At 45.4% G+C, this 26,385-nt stretch overlaps 1 protein-coding gene across 1 annotated transcript in view; it reads right to left on the bottom strand.

Moving 5' to 3' along the window:
• Window positions 1-26,385, bottom strand: part of GPR4 (G protein-coupled receptor 4) — a 210,787-nt gene that overhangs the window by 145,532 nt on the left and 38,870 nt on the right. The window lies entirely within an intron of this gene.

The following is a 26,385-nucleotide window of genomic DNA, read 5'->3' on the forward strand; positions in this document are numbered from 1 at the left end:
AGGGCTTAGAATTTAAAAGTAGTCTTAAAAAGTGGGTTTATAAGAAAAAGGCCAGAGAAGGAGCATTATGCACTAACCCAGGAAGACTGTTCCAAGCATATGATACTGCAAGATTCAAAACATGAAGTCGGGAGTTGCCACTGAAAGAGAAAGGTATAGATAAAAGGGAATATTTGATAAGCAGGGTTCATGTGGAGAGAATGCTCTTGAAGGAAGAATTTTTAAGCAGAAAGATAATAACAAATATAATAACTTGACCAGAGGGATTATGGTGACACTGGTGAAAGACAAGTTGTGTTGATTAATTTTTGATATAATGCATTGAAAATAGACAGTTCACGGGAGACCTTTGAGTCGCAAGTTGCAGTGGTTTAAATTGAAGCTGATGACAGAATGGATAATGGTTTTGATAGCAGGTTCAGGAAGGAAGGAATGTATTTTGGTCATGATTTAGAGAAAAAGTGGCACATTTTAGTAGTGTTTTGGATGTGCGTTGGAAACAAAAGAAAGAAATGAAAGATGGTTGCAAGCTAGGAGGGACTGGGAAAATTATAGTGTTACTGGGGGGGGGGGGAAATAAAAAGTTCCATCTTGGCCATTTTAAGTTTAAGGCAGTAGTGGAACAAAGTTAGGTGGGAAAGTCAGATGAGCAGCCTGAGATTTGCTGCTGGATTCTTGATGAAATGTCTTTATAGAGAGGTAGATCTGTGAGTCATCAGCATAAAAATGAAACTGAAAATCATTGAAGAAGTAGAGCAGAAATAGAGTATTTAGAGAAAAGAATGCCCTAGAAAGAGACCTGAGGCACAATAGTAGAAATGGATGATCCACTAGTGAACACTGGAAAATGCTACAAGTGATAAAATGAGAGTCAAGACAGAGCCAAGTCTCTAAATCCAAGTGAAGACAACATGTTGAGCATCAAGGAATATGTAGTAATCAACAAGTGTCAAAAGAAGAAGAGGAATAGCTGGTTGGGTAGAGGATCAGGCTGCAAACCAGAGAAACCAAGGTTCATGTCGTATTGATGTTCTTTTGACATTGGGCAAGTCATTTCACCTTCCATTGAGTGTGAAAGAAACCTAGAACCGTATTTACTAATCTGGAGTAAACCAATAAAAGAACATAAGAATAGCCATGCTGGGTCAGACTAATGGTCCAGTATCTAGTCTTCATGGTGGCCAAGCCAGGTCACAAGTATCTGGAAAAAACCCAAATAGTAGCAACATTCCATGCTATCAATCACAGGACATGCAGCGGCTTCCCTTATGTGTGCATCAATAGCAGACAATGGACTTTTCCTCCAGGAACTTGTCCATGCCTTTTTTAAACTAAGATATGTTAACTACGATTACCACATCCTCTAGCAACAAATTACAGAGCTTAACTATTTTCTGAGTGAAAAAATATTTCCTCCTATTGGTTTTAAAAGTATTTTCCTGTAACTTCATTGAGTGAACAAAGCCAGGAAAGGAGACAAAGGAGAGAAACACCAGGGAAGAGACAGAGGAGAGAAACAGTAGGAGAGAAAAGGCAGGAGAAAAACAGCAGGGGAGAGAAGGCAGGAGAGAGCAAGGGGCCAGCGGTGAGAGTTAGCTCCGCCCACCCCCCAATGTCATCCACCAGAGCTCCCCCTTAAAAGGGGAGGGGCCAACAGCAATTGGGTAGAGGCTTGTGAATGAAGCCAGGAGAGGAGACAGAGGAGAGAAACAGCAGGAGAGAGAAGGCAGGAGAGAGCAAGGGGCAAGCGGCGAGAGTTAGCTCTGCCCATACCCCCGACATCATCCACCAGAGCTCCCTCTTAAAGGGGGAGGGACCAACGCTGCTCAGCCGTTTGGTGCGCGTCAAAGGCGAGTGTTAAAGGTGCCTTAGTGAGAGTGCCTTTGCGAAGGGCCTTGAGAAGGGATGAATCACTGCAAAGGAGAACAAAGGGCAACCGCAGCAGACACAGAGGACACACAAACAAGCAAGGAGAGCAGAGAGCAACCGCAGAAGACATAGAGGACACACAAACAAGCAAGGAGAGCAGAGAACAACTAAAGCAGTCACAGAGAATAGCAGACGCAGAGAACAGCCACAGTAGACTGGCAAGCGGGCAGCAATGGAAGCAGCAGACAGAAGCAGGAAGTTGAGCTATCCAGTTTTCTGCACCGTCTGCTATATTTACGACTACCTCCCCTCTGGGAGGCAGTCTTATGTATGCACTCGATGCGGGGAATTGGAGAGCCTGAAGAAACAAGGGCAGAATACTGGAACTGGAAGCACTTCGAGCAGTGGAGGAAGAGGACAGGGATGCAGAGAACATCAAGGCAGAGGAAACCATCGTGGAAGAAGTCCAGGAGTTAGAGAAATTCATCGAGGAGGCATACAGGGAGGCCATGGAAAATCACCAGCAACAGTAGAACTGCCAAGATGCACCGTCTGGAGGACGAACACAAGGAAGAAATGGGAGACACAGCAGCGAGATCTGGAAACCCACAAGAAGATGAGTCTGGTGCAAGGGAAGATGGAAGTGCTCAGAGGACACGGTCCTATGACTGGAGAGATGGACATACACCAGGGACATGGACCTGCGGCTAGAGAAGCAAGAGAGTACAGCAATCGTCGTAGGGGACTCCATCATCAGACAAGTTGACAGCCACATAGCAGGAGGAAGACAGGATTGGCTGGTGACCTGTCTACCAGGAGCCAAGGTAGACGACTTAGTGAGCCGCATCGACAGCGTGGAAAAGGAAGATATGGCGGTGGTGATCCATGTTGGGATGAACAACGTCAGCAACAGGAACTACAAAAGGGAAGTACTGTAGGACCAGTTCCAGATGCTAGGAAGGAAACTGAAGACCAGAACGCAGAAGGTAGCATTCTCGGAGATCATGGGCCGATGAGAAGAGGCAGACGGAGCTGCAAGCAGTCAACGCATGGATGCAGCACTGGTGTGAGAAAAAAGGATTCCACTTCGTGCACAACTGGATGACGTTCTAGGGAAGAGCAAGCTATTCAGGAAGGATGGACTTCATCTAGAAACATAGAAACATAGAAATAGACGGCAGATAAGGGCCCACGGCCCATCTAGTCTGCCCACCTTAATGTCCCTCCCCTACCTTTGCCCTGTGAAGAGATCCCATGTGCCGATCCCATTTGGCCTTAAAATCAGGCACGCTGCTGGCCTCAATCACCTGTAGTGGAAGACTATTCCAGCGATCAACCACTCTTTCAGTGAAAAAGAATTTCCTGGTGTCACCTCGTAGTTTCCCGCCCCTGATTTTCAACGGATGCCCTCTTGTTGTCGTGGGACCCTTGAAAAAGAAGATATCTTCCTCTGCCTCGATGCGGCCCGTAAGATACTTGAACGTCTCGATCATGTCCCCCCTCTCTCTGCGCTCCTCGAGCGAGTATAGCTGTAATTTGTCAAGCCGTTTTTCGTATGGTAGATCCTTGAGTCCCGAGACCATCCGGGTGGCCATTCTTTGCACCGACTCCAGTCTCAGCACATCCTTGCGATAATGCGGCCTCCAGAATTGTACACAGTATTCCAGGTGGGGCCTCACCATGGATCTATACAATGGCATAATGACTTCCGCCTTACGACTGACGAAACCCCTTCGTATGCAGCCCATGATTTGTCTTGCCTTGGACGAAACCTGCTCCACTTGATTGGCAGACTTCATGTCCTCACTGACGATTACCCCCAAGTCTCGTTCTGCTACCGTTTTTACTAGGATCTCGCCATTAAGGGTATAAGACTTGCATGGATTCTGGCTGCCCAGGTGCATAACTTTGCATTTTTTGGCATTGAAGTTGAGTTGCCATGTCCTAGACCATCGCTCCAGTAGGAGTAGGTCGTGCATCATGTTGTTGGGCACTGAATCTTCATCTGTTGTGCATTTGCCCACTACATTACTCAGTTTGGCGTCATCGGCGAATAATGTTATTTTACCTCGAAGCCCTTCTGCCAAGTCTCTTATAAAGATGTTGAATAGGATTGGGCCCAAGACTGAGCCCTGTGGTCCTCCACTAATCACCTCCGTCATTTCGGAGGGGGTGCCGTTCACCACCACCCTTTGGAGCCTACCTCCAAGCCAGCTCCCAACCCATTTCGTCAATGTGTTACCTAATCCTATAGAACTCATCTTGCTCAGTAACCTGCGGTGTGGTACGCTATCGAATGCTTTGCTAAAGTCCAGGTACACGATGTCCAGGGACTCCCCAATATCCAGCTTCCCCGTTACCCAGTCAAAGAAGCTGATCAGGTTGGATTGGCAGGATCTCCCCTTAGTAAATCCATGTTGTCGGGGATCCCGTAGATTCTCTTCATCCAGGATCTTATCTAATTGGTGTTTGATTAGAGTTTCCATTAGTTTGCTCACTATCGATGTTAGACTCACTGGTCTGTAGTTTGCTGTCTCCATCTTTGAGCCTTTCTTGTGGAGTGGAATGACGTTAGCCGTCCTCCAGTCCAACGGGACGCTGCCTGTACTAAGGGAGAGGTTGAAGAGCGCGGACAGTGGCTCCGCCAAGACATCACTCAGCTCCCTAAGCACCCTGGGGTGCAGGTTGTCCGGCCCCATTGCTTTGTTAACCTTGAGCAGAGATGGAACAAGGCTACTTGCAAGCAACATCAAGAGAGAAACTGAGAAGTTTTTAAACTAAGAAGAAGGGGAAAGCCGACAGTCGACAGAGAGTCAATGGTTCAAGAACTGGTATACCCAGAGAATACCGTGCAGAAAGATAGCGGGGAAGACTCACCGGATCATAAGCAAGATAGAAATCCTGACAGATCGAAAGGGACACAAGAGGGAAGGAAATGCAAGAGAGTAACAGGCCGCAAACTCAAGTGTATGAATACGAACGCAAGGAGCCTAAAGAATAATATGGAGAATTAGAAGCTATGGCACAAAAAGATACCTTTGACATCATCGGCATCACGGAAACATGGTGGAATGAGGAAAACGTCTGGGACACTATGCTATCAGGATACAAGTTATACCGCAGAGACAGAGTGGCTCAAAAAGGTGGGGGCATTGCCCTATACGTCAAAGAGGGAATTGAGTCTACTGGAGAGAACACGAAGAATAAGTTAGAGTCTCTATGGGTCAAAATTCCGGGAACAAATAGAACGGAAACGAAGATCGGCTTCTACTACTGACCTCCAGGGCAGTCCAAAAAAATTGATGGAGAAATGACGGACGAGATTAAACGCAACTGCAAGGGAAGCAACGCAGTCATCATGGGTGACTTCAATTATCTGGGGATAGACTGGACCCTAGGAACCTCCGGCTCCGCTAGGGAGACCAAGTTCCTGGATGCTATAGGCAATTGCTTCCTGGAACAACTTGTCAAGGAGAATACGAGAGGAAACAAAATTCTGGACTTAATTCTAAATAGACTATGAGGACCGGCACAAGGTGTAGAAGTAGAGGGGACGCTGGGAACCAGTGATCACAATATGATCCGCTTCGACCTGGACACAGGGGCGAAACATCGATCCAGAATGATGGGAATTTCCGAAAATGGAATTACAAAGAGATTAGACTCATGGTGGGAAAGAAGATTAAGAAGTGGATAAACATTGTAAAGACGCTAGAACATGTGGTCCCTTTTTAAGGACACAGTCACCGAGGTACAAAATCTATATATACCACGTATCGGCAAGGGATCCAAGAGGAAAAAAAACAAGGAACCGGTGTTGCTCACAGTAATGGTGAAACAAGCGATCAGAGACAAGAAGACTTCATTTAAGGAATGGAAAAGGTCAAAAACAGACAAAAACAGCATTATAAGGCGGTAAAAGGGGGCACAAGAGACTACAAGGAAAAAATAGCCAAGGAGGCAAAAAAACTTCAAGCCGTTCTTTCGATATATTAAGGGGAAATGACCCGCGAAGGAAGCGGTGGGGCCTTTGGATGACCATGGAATAAAGGGAGTGCTAAAGGAGGACAAAGCCATCGCCGACAAACTGAACACATTTTTTGCGTCTGTGTTTACCGAAGAGGATATACACAACATACCGAAAGCCGACAGACTATACGCGGGAAACGAAGACAGGAAACTGACAGGGTTGACGGTCAGTCTAGAAGAGGTATGCAAGCAGATTGATAGGCTTAGAAATGATAAATCCCTGGGACCAGATGGCATCCATCCGAGGATAATCAAAAAATTGAAAGGGGCTATATAGCTGAACTACTTCAATTAATAGCCAATCTGTCGATCAAATCGGGAAGGATTCTGGAAGACTGGAAGCTGGTGAATTTTACACCGATCTTCAAGAAAGGTTCGAGGAGTGATCCAACCTCGGTATCGGGAAAGATGGTAGAGGCACTGATTAAGGACCGCATTATTGATCAACTTGACGGACATGATCTGATGAGGACCAGCCAGCACAGCTTCAGCAAAGAAAGATCTTGCTTGATGAACTTACTGCACTTCTTCGAGGAAGTAAATAGGCAGATAGACAAAAGCGATCCGGTTGAAATTGTATATCTGGATTTTCAGAAGGCGTTCGACAAGGTTCCGCATGAACGACTACTTTGAAAAATTGCGAGCCATGGAATCGAGGGTGAAATACGTGGACCCATGCTCTTCAACATATTTATAATTGATACGACGAGTGAGGTGATTAAATTTGCAGATGATATTAAGTTATTCAGAGTAGTGAAGACGCAAGAGGATTGCGAAGATCTGCAATGTGACATAAACACACTTGAGAAATGGGCCACGACATGACAAATGAGGTTCAACATGGATAAGTGTATGGTGATGCATGTCGGTAACAAAAATCTTATATACGAATACAGGATGTCCGGATGTTAATTGGAGAGACCCCCCAGGAAAGAGACTAGGGAGTGCTGGTCGACAGGTCGATGAAGCCATCCATGCTGTGCATGGCGGCAGCGAAAAGGGTGAATAGGATGCTAGGAATGATTAAGGGGATCACGAACAGATTGGAGAAGGTTATCATGCCACTGTACAGTGGCCATGGTATGCCCTCATCTGGAATACTGTGTCCAGCACTGGTCGCCGTACATGAAGAAGGACACAATACTACTCGAAAGGGTCCAGAGAAAAGCAACTAAAAGGGGCTGGAGGAGTTGCCATACAGTGAGAGATTAGAGAAACTGGGCCTCTTCTCCCTTGAAAAGAGACTGAGAGGGGACATGATCGAAACATTCAAGATACTGAAGGGAATATACTTAGTAGATAAAAACAGGTTGTTCACCCTCTCCAAGGTAGGGAGAATGAGAGGGCAATCTCTAAAGTTAAAAGGGGATAGATTTTGTATGAACATAAGGAAGTTCTTCACCCAGAGAGTGATGGAAAACTGGAACGCTCTTCCGGAGGCTGTTATAGGGGAAAACACCCTCCAGGAATTCAAGACAAAGTTAGACAAGTTCCTGCTGAACTGGAATGTACGCAGATAGGGCTGGTCTCAGTTAGGGCACTGGTCTTTGACCTAGGGGCCGCCGTATGAGCAGACTGCTGGGCACGATGGACCACCGGTCTGACCCTACAGTGGCAATTCTTATGTTCTTATGAGCGTCCCCTAGTCTTTTTAAATTATGATGGAGTAAAAAAGAAAGTGGAGCAAGAAAGGGATTACAAAACTACACCATATTTACCTTCGTGGTACTTGGATTGGATTTCCAGAGTTGGTTTCTACATACAATATTCCCAAGTCTCATTACTTCCAATGGATACAAATTAAATCAGCCTTAGGAGCAATGCTGAAAAAGCACAAACTTCATGATTACAGCCCTCCACTGTTGACTTTATGTAACAAATTCCCTCACTCCAAACATGAGTCTGCTAACTGGTACAAATTTTTGAGAACTAATCATATGACGTCAATTGGTAGTCTATATTCAGTTTGGGAGTGTGACACTGGTATCCATATTGATGCTCGCACATGGTCAGCGGTATGATTGGAATCATATAGAGCCTTAAGATCCTCTACTATGACGCAATCTCTATATTTCCTATTGCACAAGGCCTACTGGACCCCCTCTAAGCTAGCCAAATTGTCTACACCTAATAATAAAATTGATGTTACTTGTTGGTCATGTCAATCTTCTACTAGCATGCTCGATCACATGATATTCTCTTGTCCCACTGTATTTCACTTGTGGACGCAAGCCTGGAAGACAGTGTGCACCATCCTCTACCTCTTGGAACCTATCACACTTGCCATTGTCTTGTATGGTAATCACGGTCTTCAGACTCCTCTGCCTGAGCCAAAATCACGATTACTTAAAGCAATGATTTCAACGGCTGTCAAATTGATATTAACACATTGGAAAAACTCATCCAGCTTGTCTTTCTCAGCATGGTGGCATATGATCTGCATAACGACGAAGTAAGAACTAATAGCTACTGAAAGACTAGGGTCCTTTTTTCAAGCCAGGTTAGCGGGGTTAGCGCATCGGACATTTCATCACACGCTAACCCCTGCGGCCAGCTAAAAACTAACGCCTGCTCAATGCAGGTGTTAGCGGCTAGTGCAGCAGGCGGTTTAATGCGCAGTATCTTGATAAAAGGACCCCTAGGTTCCCTTTCAAATACCCAATCTATATGGCAGCCAATAACTGACTTCTGCTCACCTTTGACAGATGCACCCTCTGATATATACCTGATGTTTACTGATATTAACTAAATTCTATAGTGGCACTAACTTAACTTTTCACCAAGGGTATACAATCAGTATAAACCAAGTCAAAGGGTGAAACAGACCTTAGTCACCCCTAAGTGCCCTGGAATACTCGTGAATTTTACCCCGATCCTCAGCGGCACCACTTGGAGCTCAAAACAATCTCATTGCTCCAAGCTTTACGTGTCATATCGTCACTGGATCGTTTATGTTATAATGTTTATAATTTTACAAATTTTACTTCACTTTTGTATATTCTATATTCATATTTTGAAATATTCAGCTTTTAAAATAATTTAAAGCATATCACTTAGCTTAGTCATGTGGTCTTTGGCAGGGGATTAACACCGACATGTTTCGCTATATAAGCTTTATCAAGGATAACCCCTATTAATGAACAAAAGTTAAAATTAATTATGCTCAAAAGAACAGAAGTTAAAATTAATCATGTTCAAAAGAATAGTTGTTAAAGTCACCAATCTTAATGGAAGCCAAAACAATCTAAGAATGCCTTACCTCAACATGAACTGCCGCCAAACTCTGACCACTATATCAAGAGAGATGGCAGCGGCGTCTTTGCAGAAATTAAATAGAGCAGAACCCGGGACAATTGTAACCACGTGATTACGTGGCCAACAGCGTCACGGGACTACTTGCCGGATTTAAAGCTACAAGATCAAATTATTATAGAGGGGACTGACAACTACCCTAAACACAGACTAGATTCTTTGAAGGAGTCTTTTGAAGGAGTCTATTACCAGCAAATTCAAGGCGTCGCTATGGGGGCTACGTTAGCCCCTTCAGTTGCAACATTATACATGGGACGTTTTGAGGATCGAGAAATCTATCCTTCTGAATATTTTTGCCATATTGCCCTGTGGAAGAGGTTTCTGGATGATATATTCTTTCTGTGGGAAGGACCTGAAACTAAACTTTTGGAATTTTTCCAGTGGATCAACACTAGAAATCCTAACCTCCATTTTACCCCCTCTTTTAGCAAGCTTCAAATTGACTTTTTGGATATTCATATCATCAAGGAAGAAGGTTGTTTGAACACTCAACTCTTCTGAAAATCTGTGGCCCGTAATACTCTGCTACACTTTTCCAGCCATCACCCTTATCATTTGAAATTTAATCTCCCAGTCAGCCAATTTTTGAGGGCTCGTAGAATATCCTCTGATGATAGGGATTTTAAAATAGCTGCTAATGAGTTAGCTAGCCGGTTTAAGGCTAGGGGTTATCCCTCAAAATCAATAAAGCAGGCTTTTATAAGAGCAAAATACGCGAACCGCGACCTGTTGTTAACTGAAAGGGAGCACGAAGATAATATAGATAGATTAATTTGTGTGCTCCCCTACTCGATAGCAGCCAAAGAATTGATATCTCTTATTTAAAAATATTGGCACGTAGTGCAGGTACACCCCATATTTCATGATATTCCCATGTTCTCTTTTAAGAAGGGGAAGACCATAGGGCAGGTCCTGATTCAACAGAAATTGGGTAATTATAGGGAGCAAACACAGGGTACTCATATGGGGTGTGGACACTGTCAATGGTGCTCCACCACGATTCCGGGAGCTTCATGGAAGGACCCGCATACTGGTAAAATAATAAAGTCCAACAGCAATACAAATTGTCAGTCAGTCAACGTAGTATACGTGATTGTGTGCCCGTGCAACCTTGTGTATGTGGGCCGTACGTCAAGGCCTGTACACATAAGGTTGAACGAGCACAAGTCACGTGTTAAAACTAAGAATATACAAGCTCCGTTAGTGGAGCATTTTTTGTCTAGTCAGCACAATATAGCACAGATACAATGGCGGGTAATTGAGAGCCTTGATGTGGGGTATGATGGGGGGGGAAATTGTGAAGAGTGGCTGAATTATAAGGAGCAGAGATGGATATATGTTCTTGATACAGTAACACCTAACGGCTTGAATGGAGAATTAGAGTGGGGTACGCTAATCTAGTCTGTGTTTAGGGTGGTTGTCAGTCCCCTCTATAATAATTTGATCTTGTAGCTTTAAATCCGGCAAGTAGTCCCGTGACGCTGTTGGCCACGTAATCACATGGTTACAGTTGTCCCGGGTTCTGTTCTATTTAATTTCTGCAAAGACACCGCTGCCATCTCTCTTGATATAGTGGTCAGAGTTTGGCGGCAGTTCATGTTGAGGTAAGGCATTCTTAGATTGTTTTGGCTTCCATTAAGATTGGTGACTTTAACAACTATTCTTTTGAACATGATTAATTTTAACTTCTGTTCTTTTGAGCATAATTAATTTTAACTTTTGTTCATTAATAGGGGTTATCCTTGATAAAGCTTATATAGCGAAACATGTCGGTGTTAATCCCCTGCCAAAGACCACATGACTAAGCTAAGTGATATGCTTTAAATTATTTTAAAAGCTGAATATTTCAAAATATGAATATAGAATATACAAAAATGAAGTAAAATTTATAAAATTATAAACATTATAACATAAACGATCCAGTGACGATATGACACGTAAAGCTTGGAGCAATGAGATTGTTTTGAGCTCCAAGTGGTGCCGCTGAGGATCGGGGTAAAATTCACGAGTATTCCAGGGCACTTAGGGGTGACTAAGGTCTGTTTCACCCTTTGACTTGGTTTATACTGATATTAACTACGCATTTTATGATTAGGTTTTTAGGCTGTGCGGTCAACTTTTCTGATATTCCCTTATTTTTTTGTGTGTTTTCTTTGATGGTAATGCACTTTCTGTAGTACAAGAATCCATCCAGATTGCTTGTCCCATAAGCATTACCTTTGTTTATTACTGTAATTACTCTGGTTGTTACATTTTTCTTATGTTTTTGTATTTTACAAAAGTCAATAAATAGTTTTGAACTTAAAAAAAAAAAAATTATGATGGAGTAAAACATCAATTTACTTTTACCCATCCTACACCACTCAAGATTTTCTAGACTTCAATCATATCTTCAGCCATCTGTTTTCCAAGCTGAAGAACCCTAACCTCTTTAGTCTTTCCTCATGCAAGAGAGGATTAAATGCAAGGAATTAGCACTAGGGGAAACCAATATATACATAATAATATGGGAACTAGACCATAGGTAGTTAAGAAAGCAATAAATACACACAAGACATATAGCACAGTTACTTACCGTAACAGGTGTTATCCAAGGACAGCAGGCAGCTATTCTCACATATGGGTGACGTCATGTGACGGAGCCCCGATGCGGACGCCTCACAAGCAGACTTGCTTGAAGAAACTAGAAGTTTCGAGTCACCTGCACTGCGCATGCGCGAGTGCATTCCTGCCCAGCACAGGGTGCGTCTACTCAGTTCAGATAGCTAGCAGAGAAGCCAACCAGGGGAGGTGGGTGGGTTGTGAGAATAGCTGCCTGCTGTTCTTGGATAAGCAGGTAAGTAACTGTGCTTTATCCCAGGACAAGCAGGCAGGTATTCTCATATATGGGTGACCTCCAAGCTAACCAAAATGGGATGGTGGGAGTGTTGGTAATTTAGGAGAATAAATTTTGTAATACTGTTTGGCCAAACTGTCCATCCTGTCTGGAGAAAGTATCCAGACAATAGTGAGAAGTGAAGGTATGAACCGAGGACCAAGTAGCAGCCTTGCAAATTTCCTCAATAGGTGTTGATCTGAGGAAAGCTACTGAAGCTGCCATTGCTATGACTTTATGGGCTGTGACTTTACTGTGAAGGGGTAATCCAGCCTGGGCATAGCAGAATGAGATATAAGCTGCCATCCAGTTGGAGATGGTATGCTTAGAAATAGGATGTCCCAATTTATTTGGATCGAAGGAGACAATAAGTTGAGGAGCTGATCTGTGTGGTTTGGTGTGTTCCAAGTAGAAGGCCAAAGCATGTTTACAGTCCAGAGTATGAAGAGCTGATTCTCCAGGGTGAGAATGAAGCTTCGGAAAAAACACTGGAAGTACGATGGATTGGTTGAGATGAAATTCTGAGACCACTTTAGGTAGGAATTTCAGATGAGTACAAAGGACCACCTTATCATGATGAAACACAGTGAATGGTGGATCAGTAACTAAAGCTTGTAGCTCACTGACTCATCGAGCAGAAGTGAGGGCAATGAGAAATACCACTTTTCAAGTGAGATACTTCAGATGAGCCTTATCAATTGGTTCAAATGGAGACTTCATGAGTTGAGAAAGGACAACATTGAGGTCCCAAACCACAGGAGGCAGTTTGAGAGGAGGTTTGACATTGAAAAGTCCTTTCATGAATCTGGAAACCACCGGATGAGCAGAGAGGGGTTTCCCTTCAATAGGCTAATGAAAAGCCGCAATTGCACTGAGATGGACTCGTATTGATGTAGACTTGAGGCCAGAATTGGATAAGTGCAAAAGATAGTCCAAAACAGAAGATAAGGAGGAATGTTGAGGTTCCTTATGATGAGTAAAACACCATATAGAAAATCTAGTCCATTTTTGGTGATAGCATTGTCTAGTGGTAAGCTTTCTAGAAGCTTCCAAAACGTTTCGTACAGATTGAGAAAACTGAAGAGGGTTTATGTTGAGAGGTACCAGGCTGTCAGGTGTAGAGACTGCAGGTTGGGATGAAGCAGAGATCCTTGACTCTGTGTAAGCAGAGAAGGAAAAACTGGAAGAAGGTATGGCTCCCTGCTGCTGAGTTGAAGTAGAAGGGAGTACCATGATTGTCTCAGCCACCGAGGAGCAATTAGAATCATGGTGGCATGATCGTTCTTCAATTTGACTAGAGTCTTGAGAATGAGAGGAAATGGAAGAAATGTGTAGAGGAAAAGATTTGTCCATTCCAGAAGAAAAGCATCTGTCTCGAGGCGGTGAGGAGAGTATATCCTGGAGCAGAATTAAAGCAGTTTGTAGTTGTGGGGAGCTGCAAAGCGGTCTATATGAGGCGTTCCCCACTGTGAGAAAATGTGATGAAGAGACGAGGAATGGAGAGTCCATTCGTGAGGTTGCAGGAGATGACTCAAGTTGTTCAGGACGGATATCAGGAAGTACTTTTTCACACAGCGCATGGTGGGAATTTGGAATGCTCTCCCTGAGGATGTTGTGACAGAGATTACTGTTCTGGGATTCAAGCGCAAGTTGGATGCACACCTTCTTGCAAATCATATTGAGGGCTATGGTATATCTGGGTCTCCATTCGGCAGTACCTAGGGGGCCGCCGCGTGTGCGGATCACCGGACTGGATGGACCTCGGTCTGATCCGGTGAAGGCTTTTCTTATGTTCTTATGACCGCCAAGCAATTCTGAGCCCCTTGAATGTAGACAGCTTTGAGGAAGGTGTTGTGATGGATTACCCAGTCCCAAACTTCCAGAGCTTCCTGACAGAGGGAGGCAGACCCTGTCCCTCCCTGTTTGTTGACATAATACATGGCGACTTGGTTGTCTGTGCAGATGAGGACTACTGTGTTGTGAAGGAGATGTTGAAAAGCATGGAGAGCTCTGAGGATCTCTCTGAGTTCCAACTGATTGATATGACACTGACGATCCGTACTGGTCCAGAGGCCTTGAGTACGGAGACCATCGAAATGAGCGCCCCAAGCGTAGGTCGACGAATCTGTCATGAGGACCTTCTGATGAGGGGGCATTTGAAAAAGCAAGCCCTGGAGAGATTGGAAGAGAGAATCCACCAACGTAGAGACTTCTTCAAAGAGCCAAAATGGGAGAGCTATAATTCATAGCTAGTAAGGAGGACCTAGACATAATTGGAGTCACAGAAACATGGTGGTCCAAAGACAACAAATGGGACGTAGTCATACCAGGGTACAAACTCTATAGGAGAGGCAGGGCATACAAAAAGGGTGGAGGAATAGCGCTATACAGGACACCAGGACAACCGGAAGCAAACAACCAGGACCTGGAGGCTGAATTGAGGCAGGTATGCAAAAGCGGAAGTGTGGTGGTGATGGGGGATTTCAACTACCCTGGAATAGACTGGAGTATTGGACACTCAAACTGCATGAGGGAAACAAAATTCCTGGAGGCTGTGAGGGACTGTTTCATGGAACAGCTGGTCACGGAACCAACACGAAGAGATGCCACTCTTGACGTAATCCTCAACAGGCTAGAGGGACCCGCAAAGGAGGTGGTTGTACTAGTGCCACTAGGAAACAGCGATCACAACATGATCCAGTGCAAGCTAGAAACAGGAACATCAAAGGTAAAAAGAACCACAACGACAGCACTCAATTTCAGAAAAGGGAATTACGAGGCCATGAGGAAAATGGTGTGAAAGAAACTCAGCAGCAGCTCAAGGAAAATGGAGACAGTAGAAAAAGCCTGGTCCCTACTCAAAGGCACGGTGCATGAAGCACAGAACCTGTACATCCCCAGGTTTAGGAAAGGGTGCAAAAAGAATCGAACAAAAAACCCGGTGTGGATAACAAATGCAGTGAAAAAGGTGATAAGTGACAAGAAAACATCGTTCAGAAAATGTAAAAAGGACCAAACCAAGGACAACCAGAAGGAGCACAAAAGGCACCAAAAGGAATGTCACCGAGTGGTTAGGAAAGCAAAAAGAGAATATGAGGAGAGACTGGCGGGGAAGCAAGAAACTTCAAACCATTCTTCAGGTACGTGAAGGGGAAGCAACCGGCCAGGGAGGAAGTGGGACCATTGGATGATGGAGACAGGAAGGGAGTGGTAAAGGAGGAAAAAGAGATAGTTGACAGGTTAAACAAGTTCTTCTCATCAGTATTCACGAGAGAGGATGCATCTAATATTCCAGAACCTGAGGAGATCATAAATGGGGACCAGGATGAAAAGCTGGTCCAACTAGAGGTAAGCCAAGAGGATGTCTTCCGACAGATAGACAGACTGAAGAGCGACAAATAACCAGGTCCGGACGGCATCCACCCAAGGGTACTAAAAGAACTGAGAAACGAAATAGCGGAAATACTTCGCCAAATATGTAACCTATCCTTAAAAACTGGGGAGATCCCGGAGGACTGGAACATAGCAAATATCACGCCCATCTTTAAGAAGGGATCAAGGGGTGACCAGGGAAATTACAGGCCGGTGAGCTTGACCTCGGTTCCGGGAAAGATGATGGAAGCACTGGTCAAGGACAGCATCTGCGAACACATAGAAAACAATGGACAGCTGAAGGCGAGCCAGCACGGTTTCTATAAGGAAAGGTTGTGCCTCATGAACTTACTGTACTTCTTTGAGGGAATAAACAGCCAGATGGATAAAGGGGAATCCATAGACATCATTTACCTTGACTTCCAAAAAGCCTTCGACAAGGTACCTCATGAACGGCTGCTTTAGAAGCTGTGGAACCACGGGGTACAAGGGGATGTCCACCAATGGATCAAACACTGGCTGGCAGGCAGGAAACAGAGGGTTGGAGTAAAGGGCCATTACTCAGACTGGCAATAGGTCACGAGCGGAGTTCCACAGGGGTTGGTGCTGGGACCGCACCTGTTCAATATATTTATTAATGACCTGGAGGCGGGAACAAATTGTGAGGTTATTAAATTTGTGGATGACACCAAACTCTGCAGCAGGGTTAGAACCACGGAAGACTGCGAAGACCTGCAAAGGGACCTAACGAGGCTGGAAGAGTGGGCAAAAAAGTGGCAAATGAGCTTTAACATAGAGAAATGCAAGGTCATGCATGTAGGGAAAAAGAACCCGATGTTCAGCTATAAAATGGCGGGATCATTGCTAGGGGTAAGTAACCTTGAAAGAGAGCTGGGGTGATGGTGGACACAACATTGAAAGCATCAGCACAGTGTGCGACAGCCTTAAAGATAGAGAACAGAATGTTGGGTATCATTAAAAAGGGTATCACGACCAGGACGAAGGAAGTCATCCTGCCGCTGTATCGTGCAATGGTGCGCCCACATCTGGAGTACTGTATACAGTACTGGTCGCTGTACCTCAAGAAGGACAAGGCAGTACTTGAAGGAGTCCAGAGAAGAGCGACTAAACTGATAAAAGGTATGAAAAACTTTTCATACGCTGACAGGTTGGAAATGCTGGAGCTATTCTCCTTGAAGAAGCGGAGACTTAGAGGAGACATGATAGAAACCTTCAAAATCCTGAAGGGCATAGAGAAGGTAGACAGGGACAGATTCTTCAGACTGTGAGGAACTACAAGTAAAAGGGGGCACTCGGAGAAATTGAAAGGGGGCAGGTTTAGAACAAACACTAGGAAGTTCTTTTTTACCCAGAGGGTGGTGGACACATGGAACGCACTTCCAGAGGTTGTGATAAGCCAGAGCACACTACAAGGGTTCAAGGAAGATTTAGATAGGTTCCTAAAGGATAGGGGGATTGAGAGGTACAGATAGAAGTAAAGGTAGGTTATAGGAATAGTCAGGGACCACTTCACAGGCCATAGGCCTGATGGGTCGCTGCGGGAGTGGACCGCTGGGCGTGATGAACTTCTGGTCTGACCCAGTGGAGGCAACTTCTTATGTTCTTATGACTATGATGTGTCGAGAAAGAGGATCGCAAACTTGCGTCCATTGAGATGCCAGGGTCCACTGAGGAATTCTGAGGTGAAGTCTGGCAAAAGGAGACCATGTGACCCAGAAGCACTATCATGTGTCTCGCAGAGATGGAAGAGCGAGAAGACACTGTGCGACAGAGGTGAAGCAGAGCTTCCAGACGTTGTTGTGGAAGGAATGCTCTGAGTTGGACAGTGTCCAGAACAACTCCAATGAATTGCAGATTCTGAGAGGGTTAAAGTTGAGATTTGAGAAAGTTGATTTTGAATCCCAAACTTTGTAGGAACCAGGTAGTCCGTTGGGTCGCTACAATAACCTCTTGAGATGTGGAATCTTTGATGAGCCAGTCATCTAGGTAGGGAAAAATCTAAAGACCATGATTCCGTAGAGCAGCGGCTACCACTACCAGGCACTTGGTGAACACTCTGGGAGACGAGGCCAGGCCGAAGGGTAGTACTCTGTATTGATAGTGCAGATTCCCCACCCGAAATCTGAGGTATTGACGGGAGGCCGGATGGATGGGAATATGAGTGTAGGCTCCTTGAGATCCAGAGAGCATAACCAGACGTTCTGCTCAAGGAGGGGATAAAGGGATGCCAGAGACAACATTCAAAACTTTTCTTTGACTAGAAATGTGTTGAGAGCCCTGAGATCCAGAATGGGTCGCAGATCGCCCGTCTTCTTCAGAACAAGGAAGTAACGGGAGTAAAACTCCCCTGTTCTGCTGGTCCACAGGAACTGGTTCGATGGCATGGAGACGAAGCAGAGCTTGAGCTTCCTGAAGAAGAAGGGCGGTCTGGGATGGAATGGAAGGATACTCTCTTGGAGTAAGATCTGGAGGAACCTTAGTAAAATGAAGAGAGTATCCCTCCCTGATGATTATAAGCACCCAGAGGTCGGATGTAATTATTGTCCATCTATTGTAAAAATGATGGAGACGACCTCCTATGGGGGGAAAGGGAGATAGAGACAGAACGGTGGAGGTTATGCTCTGGTGTAAACAGTCAAAAAGGCTGAGAAGCCTTAGGTGCACCAGAAGATTGGGATTTCTGTTGCTTCTGAGGTGGCTGTTTTTTCAAAGGAGGGCGAGTATAAGGTGCCGGCTTTGGAGCAAAACGCCTTTGATAGAAGACAGCAGGGCGTGCAGGTTTGGCAGGAGCTGGCTTTGGTTTAGGTCTGACGATTGAAGCAAATGATTTTTCATGGTCAGATAATTTTTTAGTGGCCGCCTCGATTGACTCGTCAAAGAGGTCGTTGCCTTGACAAGGAATGTTAGCCAAGCGGTCTTGAAGGTTAGGGTCCATGTCAATGGTTTGAAGCCATGTAAGACAACGCATAGCCACAGAGCAAGCAGCCGCTCGGGCAGACAACTCAAAGGCATTGTAAGATGATTGCAGGAGATGGAGACGTAACTGAGAAAAAGAAGCAATGACTTCTTGAAACTCAAAATGCATGTAAGTCAAAATGCATATAAGTGAAAAACTTCGGCAGAAGGGAAAGAAGAAATTCAAAATAAGTAATGAAATAAAAATTATAATTGAGGACTTTAGAGGACATCATAGCATTCTGGTAGATGCGACGTCCAAATTTGTCCATAGTTTTTCCCTCCCGTCCAGGAGGGACTGTAGCATAGACCTTGGAAGGATGGGATCTCTTCAAGGATGATTCAACAAGCAGGGATTGATGAGATAACTGTGAGTTGTCAAATCCCTTGTGATGCACAGTCTTATACCTCGAGTCCAATTTTCCTGGAACTGCTGGTATGGAAAAGGGAGTCTCCATGCATCGAGTAAAAGTCTGGTCCAAAAGCTTATGAAGTGGAAGCTTAAGAGACTCTGCTGGAGGCTGAGGAAGACGCATGACTTCGAGATATTCCTTAGAATATTTAGAGCCAGTATCCAACTTGACGTCCAAGTCCACAGCCATCTGTCGGAGGAAAGAGGAGAAAGAGAGCTGATCCGGCGATGCCTTGTCTCGAGAAGGACTCGAGGACATCGAGGCAGCATGCATCGAAGAAGAAGCTTCGACATGGAAAAAAGTGTCATAGGAACCTGGTGACTTGGACGAGGCAATCGAGGTTGGAATATCCTCGAGGTCCGGCATCGGAGACCTCGAACGAGGAGTTGGTGGTCTGGTTGAGGTTGAAGTAGAGCGAGGCTTCGAGGAAGATGGTTTATTCTGCGAAGAATGATGCCTGAAAGAATGCCTCGATGAAGGTCTCGAATGATGGTGAGAACTGTGTCTAGAACCAGATCTCGAGGATCGAGGAGATTTTGCCTCGGAGTCGGAAGCAGCCGATGCCAATGTATGAATAGGACTAGAGGCTGTAGATCAAAGCTCCAGAGGCTTGGAAGAGGAACCTCGATGCACTCGCAAAGAATCTACTCCTTGCTTTTCGTGCTTGGATGGCAGACCAGACACTCGCAGAGACTCTGCTCCCTGCAAAGAGTGTGACTCCGACTGGGACATAGGAAGCAGCTCGACCTCGTGGGAGTCTGCTGAATGCCCAGGCAGGATAATAGGAAGCAGTTTAGAACCCATAATGGTAAGGTACTGAAGAAACTACTTCTCTAAAATGGTCTGGAAAGAAGCCGGCAAGGTGGGATCCGCGTCTGAAACCGGACCACCTGCCTTGGCTAAAGGTTCCTTCGAGGCAGTATGAGTGTGTTTCGACTTAGTAGTCTTACATACCTTAATCACTACTGGCAGAACCGACTGCTGAGCTATCTGATCTGAGGAAACAGGGGAAGATACAGCAGATGATGTCGAAGCAAGAGCCGCTGCAAACGATGAAGGTTTGATGAGGCTCGTGGTGGAAGCAGGAGGTGCAGATGGGGGCTCAAGGGAAGTCGAGGCCGAAGACGCCATTGAAGTCGAGGGATTAGTCCAAGACTCCATCTCGAAGAGCTTGTCCACCAGAATGCAACGACGCTTAAAAGCACGAGGCTGAAGTGTTTGGCAAGGTAGGCACGACGTGGATTGATGTTTAGGCCCAAGACACTTGAGGCAGCGTCTATGAAGGTCCGTGAGAGAGATCGTGCGCCGACACTTGCTACACTTCTTAAAGCCTGTAGCAGGCTGGGATATAGGCCTAAAAATAGCCACCGCAAAGTCGAAGCTGGTGGGCTGCGTTCGAGTGGCCCGTCCCGGAGAACGAACGAAAATAAAACCAAAACCAAAATAAAACAGCGATTTGTGAAGAAAAAACACCAACTCGGTTGTAGAGAAAGCAAAAGAGAACAAAGTTGAATGCAGAGAGTCAAAGACGGACTTCTCGGCTCCGCGGAAAACTAAGAACTGAGGAGACGCGCCCTGTGCTGGGTGGGAAGGCACTCGCGCATGCGTGGTGCGGGCGACTCGAAACTTCTAGTTTCTTCAAGCAAGTCTGCTTTTGAGGCGTCCGCATCGGGGCTCCGTCGGATGACATCACCCATATGTGAGAATACCTGCCTGCTTGTCCTGGGATAATTTTTTTTTCTGGTTGTGTACAAGAGGCAATCTCTCATAGGAAAAGTAAGGCATTAAAAGAGATGAAAGGTTTGTCAGCAAATAATAAAAACACTTTATTTTTCTTCTAAAGTTCCATCCCCTTTACCATCTTCTAATTCTTCTATGTTGTTGTACTACTGTATGTTGCTGAATGAAAATTTGCACAGGATTCACAAAATGGCTAACTTAACAACATAGTTTAGTGAATCACATGGTAAATTTTTGTTTTTCCATTGCTGCAGTCAGGAATATCACATGTTCCTAGCTGTAGCAACAAAGTTCCATTATCTTCACACTGTTTTGTAAAAAAAAAAAAAATTCCTACTCACCCTCCTCCTTTGAACTGTTCTCCTACCTTAATCCCTGCTACCTGAATCCCTTTTGACATACAATTTATACTTTCAATCCCCTACCCTTATCCCTTTTGACATACCTTCTATCTTCAATCCCATTTCACATATCCCCAATCTCCTTTTGAACCCCAAATCCCCATCCCAGAATACAGTCAACATCAACTTTCCTGCCGACGGCTGTGTCTTGAATTTATTTGCCTTAGGAGATGATGGATTGCATACTCTGCTGCTAACTTTCTGGTTCATAGTGGTGAACCCACGTTTCATCACCAATGACTGCTGCAGAAAGTTTTCATCTTCTTCATGATAATGGGCCAAGTGTTGGGAACAAATGTCTAAGTGGGAACTTATGCTCCTCTGTCAGTTCCTTAGGCACCCACCTGATACACACTTTAGGGAAGTTAAGGCTATAATGAATAATGGAATATTCAGATCCAACACTGACATTCAGCTTTTCTGCCATCTGATCAACCATTATTCTTCTGTTTTCGCGAATCAGTTCCAGGGCTCTTTCTTCATTCTGCATGGTAGTGACTGTTGCTGGACATCCAGAGCACTCTGCATCAGTAACATTTGTATGGCCATTTTCAAACATTTCTATCCACTCATAGACAACTCTACAAGAGAGAACCTTGTCCCCATATTGAGCATACATGCGATGATGAATTTCTGCTTCCAGTACACCTTCTGCCAACAAAAAACATACAACAGATCGTTGTTCCTCTTTGGTGCAGATTGTAAGTTTAACAGCCATCTTCATCACAGCAAAACAGCTCTCCCACTACCTGCAAGATGAGTTGGCTTGCCTGACTGACTAGGCACATGTCATTCTACGACATGCCCACTCACCACTTCTCCCACCCCAACAATTTCTCAGGAAAATATGAAAGTGCAGAAACCTTTTGAAGAACCCTCGTATTTCCCCTAAGCTATCTCTTCTCCAATTTGAAGAGCCCTAGCCATTTTAACCTTTCCTCATAGGGAAGTCGTCCCATCCCTTTTATCATTTTCATCACCCTTCTCTGTACCTTTTCTAATTCCACTATATCTTTTTTGAGATACGGTGACCAGAATTGTATATAGCATTTGAGGTGCAATACAAAGGCATTATAACATTTTCATCTTTGTTTGCCATTCCTTTCCTGATAATTCCTAACATTTTTTTACTTTCTTAGCCACCATTGCTGCCATACAGTAAGCTGAGGATTTCAACATATCCATAATGATGACACCTACTGTAGATCCTTTTCCTGGATAATGACTCATAATGTAGAACCCTGCATCACATATCTAAAGTTTGGATTCCTCTTTCCCACTTGCATCTACAATTTTGATGCCCAGACTTCCAGTCTCACAAGATCCTCTTGCAATTTTTCACAATCTTGTTGCGACTTAACTTTGAACAACTTTGTGTCATCAACAAATTAAATTATCTCACTAGTTATTCTCATCTCTAGATCATTTATAAATATATTAAAAAGAAGTGGTCCCAGCACAGAACCCTGGGAAACCCTGCTATTTGCCCTTCTCCATTGAGAATATTGTTTTCTATCTTTTTTTTTTTTTTAATTCTTTATTTATATTTAACACAAAAACAATCAAGAAAAAAAACTTCTTGTTCAGAATATTGAGAAAGACATTACAATCTAATATAATAAAATGATAGGCCGCGCATGCGCACTAAAAAAATCGTGTTCCCTGATCCTGTCGCGGAAACACGAGTGCGCATGTGCGGGTTTTACGTCACCTGTTCTCCATCTCGCGCCACCAACGATCTCTGTTCCTCACTGCCAAAACCACCACCTCCTCCTTCTCGCCGGCTCACCCGCTTTTAAAAATAAAGAGAAAAGCACTACACTACGCTAACGCTGGCTTTGCTGTCTTCTGTCCACTGCGGCCCGCCCTCTCTGACTACTTCCTGTTTCCACTAGGGTTGGCCACAGTGGATAGAAGACGCCGAAGCCAGCGGCTGTAGCCGCAGATCTCCGTTCCTCCGGGGGGGGGGGGGTTTGGGAGGAGAGGGTTCGCGGCCACTCAGCGCCCCCACCGAGGAGCCCTGCTGCCCGGGACCCGAGTCATTTGTCGCCCCCCCTCTTCCCTTATCGCGGGCCCGACTGACGATTTAAGCAGCATGTCAGCAGTCTTCACACGCTGATTCAAGCCTTTCTACTGCCCTGATTTGCTCTGGACGTGCCAGAGTTAATCAGGGCAGTAGAAGGACCCGAAGCAGCGTGTGAAGAGTGCTGACACGCTGCTTAAATCGCCAGTCGGGCCCGCGGTAAGGGAAGGGGGGGGGCAAAGGACTCGGGCCCGCATTTGTAGTCGCGACTGTGGGAAGGGAAAGGGGGTAGAGGAAACACTACAAGAAGAAAGACAGGGGAAGGTGCACAGGGAACTAGTGTGGGGGGAGGGAAATGGAGGGGGAAGGAATGCTGCTTTGGACAGACAGACAGAGGGAGGAAGGGAGACAGAAAGAAAAGAAAAAAGACAGGGGCAGGGAGATATACAGAAAGACAAACAGACAAAGGGGGCCAGGAACAGAGACAGACAGAAAGAAAGACAGCGGGAGTCTCAGAGGGAACTTTTCAAATGGGTGCAACTGGGCGGCTGTCGGGAGCCTCTGATCAGAGGCAGAGCAAGGTAAGTGTATCATAGGGATAAGAAGGAGGAGGGGGGGAGAAAAAGGAAGGGATGCCTACTGCTGAACAGGGGGAGAAGGAAATAGGTGCTGATGGACATGGGGGTGGTGAAGAAAAAGGAACGGAGGCCTAATGTTGGACAGGTGGAGAAGGAAGGTGCTGCTGGACAGGAGGGAAGTAAAACAAAGGGAGAAGGGCTGCTGCTGCATAAGGAGAGCTGTGAAGGGGTGGTGGTGGACACAGGGGAGGTAAAAGGAAGGGAGAATGGACAGGGGGAGCAGGCAAGGGGTGGTGATGGACAGCCAAGGAAAAAGAAAGACAGAAAGAAAGAAAGCGGCTAAGGAGAGAGAGAGAAAGAAATAGAGAGACACACACACATATATTCTAGCACCCGTTAATGTACAGAAAGCGGCCAAGGGGAGAGAGAGATAAAAAAAAAGAATGAAAGACAGACATACATATATTCTAGCACCCGTTAATGTAACGGGCTTAAAGACTAGTATGTAATAAATGAATATATAATACAAAGAAAATGGTTTCCTTAATCAATCTTTAGTCCATTATTTATAGATCCAAGAATCTTAATGAGTGAAATAAGGAAAATGGAATCATCCAATTAAACAATAAAAATAGCAATTTCCTGACTGTGATTACAGGAGTAACTATTAAATATTAACTTGATGTTATTGGAACCCCTTCAAGGCGTTTCATGGTGAGAAAACCTGTTAGCTGAGATGGTTCAAAAAATATACCGTATTTTCACGTAGATAACGTGCACCCGTGTAAAACGCGCACAAGGGTATAGCGCGCAGAAAACACAAATTTATGTACAGAAATTTTTATATACCGCGCACACCCGTATACCGCGCATGCTGCCCGACTCTCCCGTCGCTGCCCGACTCTCCTTTCGCCCGCCCCGACTCTCCTCTCCCCCTTGAAGTCATGTCCCCACCCTGAAAACCTGATGCCCCCCCTGACGTCCGATTCACCCCAACGCAGGACCGCTCGCACCCCCACCCCGAAGGACCACTCGCACGCACTTCCACCCGTACCCGCACCCCCACCCTAAAGGACCGCTCGCACCCCCACAGCCTCCCAACCCCCCCCATCATGTAGAAGCTCCTACCGGTGTCCTGCTGCTTTCTCTTGGCGGTCCCGGCCCTTCCGTGAGCCCTGCGCCTGCGCTGCTTCCTCTTCTAGTGGTCGCCCTTTTTATAACGTCAAGCACTCTTGCCCCGCCGACTCCCCGACTCGATCGGGGCAAGAGGGAGCTCAAGCCCTCTTGCCCCAGCCAACCGCGGCACACCCGACACGATCGGGGCATGAGGGAGCTCAAGCCCTCTTGCCCCCCCCGACACGATCGGGCAAAAGGGAGCCCAAGCCCTCTTACCCCACCGACTCCCCAACTCCCCGACAATATTGGGCCAGGAGGGAGCCCAAACCCTCCTGGCCACGGCGACCCCCTACCCCCACCCCACACTACATTACGGGCAGGAGGGATCCCAGGCCCTCCTGCCCTCGACGCAAACCCCCCTCCCCCCAACGACCGCCCCCCTCAAGAACCTCCGACCGCCCCCCAGCCAACCCGTGATCCCCCTGACCTAACAGTTTGTACCCATGCTCCTTGTTTTTACTGCCCAGGTGCATCACTTTGCATTTTTCTACATTAAAACTCATCTGCCAATTTTCTGCCCATCTCTCAAGTTGCTTCAAATCTCTCTGGAGTTCTTCGCTGTCTTTTTGTGACCTGATTGCTCGGCATAGTTTTGTGTCATCTGCAAACTTGATGATAGCACTGGTCGTTTCTTCTTCCAGGTCATTTACGAAGATATTGAATAAGATAGGCCCAAGAACTGAGCCCTGAGGCACACCACTAGTTACTTTCTTCCAGTCTGAGTACTTCCCATTTATGCCCACTCTTTGTCTTCTGTTTTCTAGCCATTTTCCTATCCATCTCAGTATATCCCCTTCTATTCCATGACTTTGTAGTTTCTTGAGAAGTCTCGCATGAGGTACTTTGTCGAACGCTTTCTGGAAGTCCAAGTATATTATGTCAACCGGTTCTCCGCTATCGACTTGTTTGTTCACTCCCTCGAAAAACTGAAGTAAGTTTGTCAAGCATGACTTCCCTTTCCTGAAGCCATGCTGACTACCTCTCAGCAGGTCATGGTTATCCAGGTGCTGTACAATGCTGTCTTTAATCAATGCCTCAACCATTTTCCCAGGGACCGATGTGAGACTCACTGGTCTATAGTTTCCCGGTTCTCCCCTTGATCCTTTTTTGAAGATTGGTATTACGTTCGCTATCTTCCAGTCTTCTGGTATCTGTCCGGTTATAACTGACAAGTTAGCGAGGGTTTGCAGTAGTTCTCCGATTTCCACCTTTAGTTCTTTTAATACTCTCGGGTGAATTCCGTCTGGGCCAGGGGATTTGTCACTTTTTAGTTTGTCAATCTGATAGTATACCTGGTCCAGATCCACCTTCACTGTGGTGAGGCTCTCCTCTATTTCCCCCTTGAATACTTTCACTGTTTTGGGTATCGATGTGGTGTCTTCCTTGGTAAAGACAGAAGCAAAGAAGGAATTTAATCTGTCTGCAATCTGTTTGTCCTCTTTGATGTATCCTTTTCTTCCTTGGTCGTCGAGAGGGCCCACTGTCTCCTTTGCAGGTTTTTTCCCTTTAACATATCTAAAAAATGGTTTGAAGTTTTTGGCCTCTTGGGCTATCTTTTCCTCATAGGCCCTTTTAGCTTCTCTCACAGCCTTGTGGCACTTCTTCTGGTCGTCTTTATGAC

The sequence above is a fragment of the Geotrypetes seraphini genome, chromosome 8, assembly GCF_902459505.1.
Source record: "Geotrypetes seraphini chromosome 8, aGeoSer1.1, whole genome shotgun sequence".
Classification (NCBI taxonomy): domain Eukaryota; kingdom Metazoa; phylum Chordata; class Amphibia; order Gymnophiona; family Dermophiidae; genus Geotrypetes; species Geotrypetes seraphini.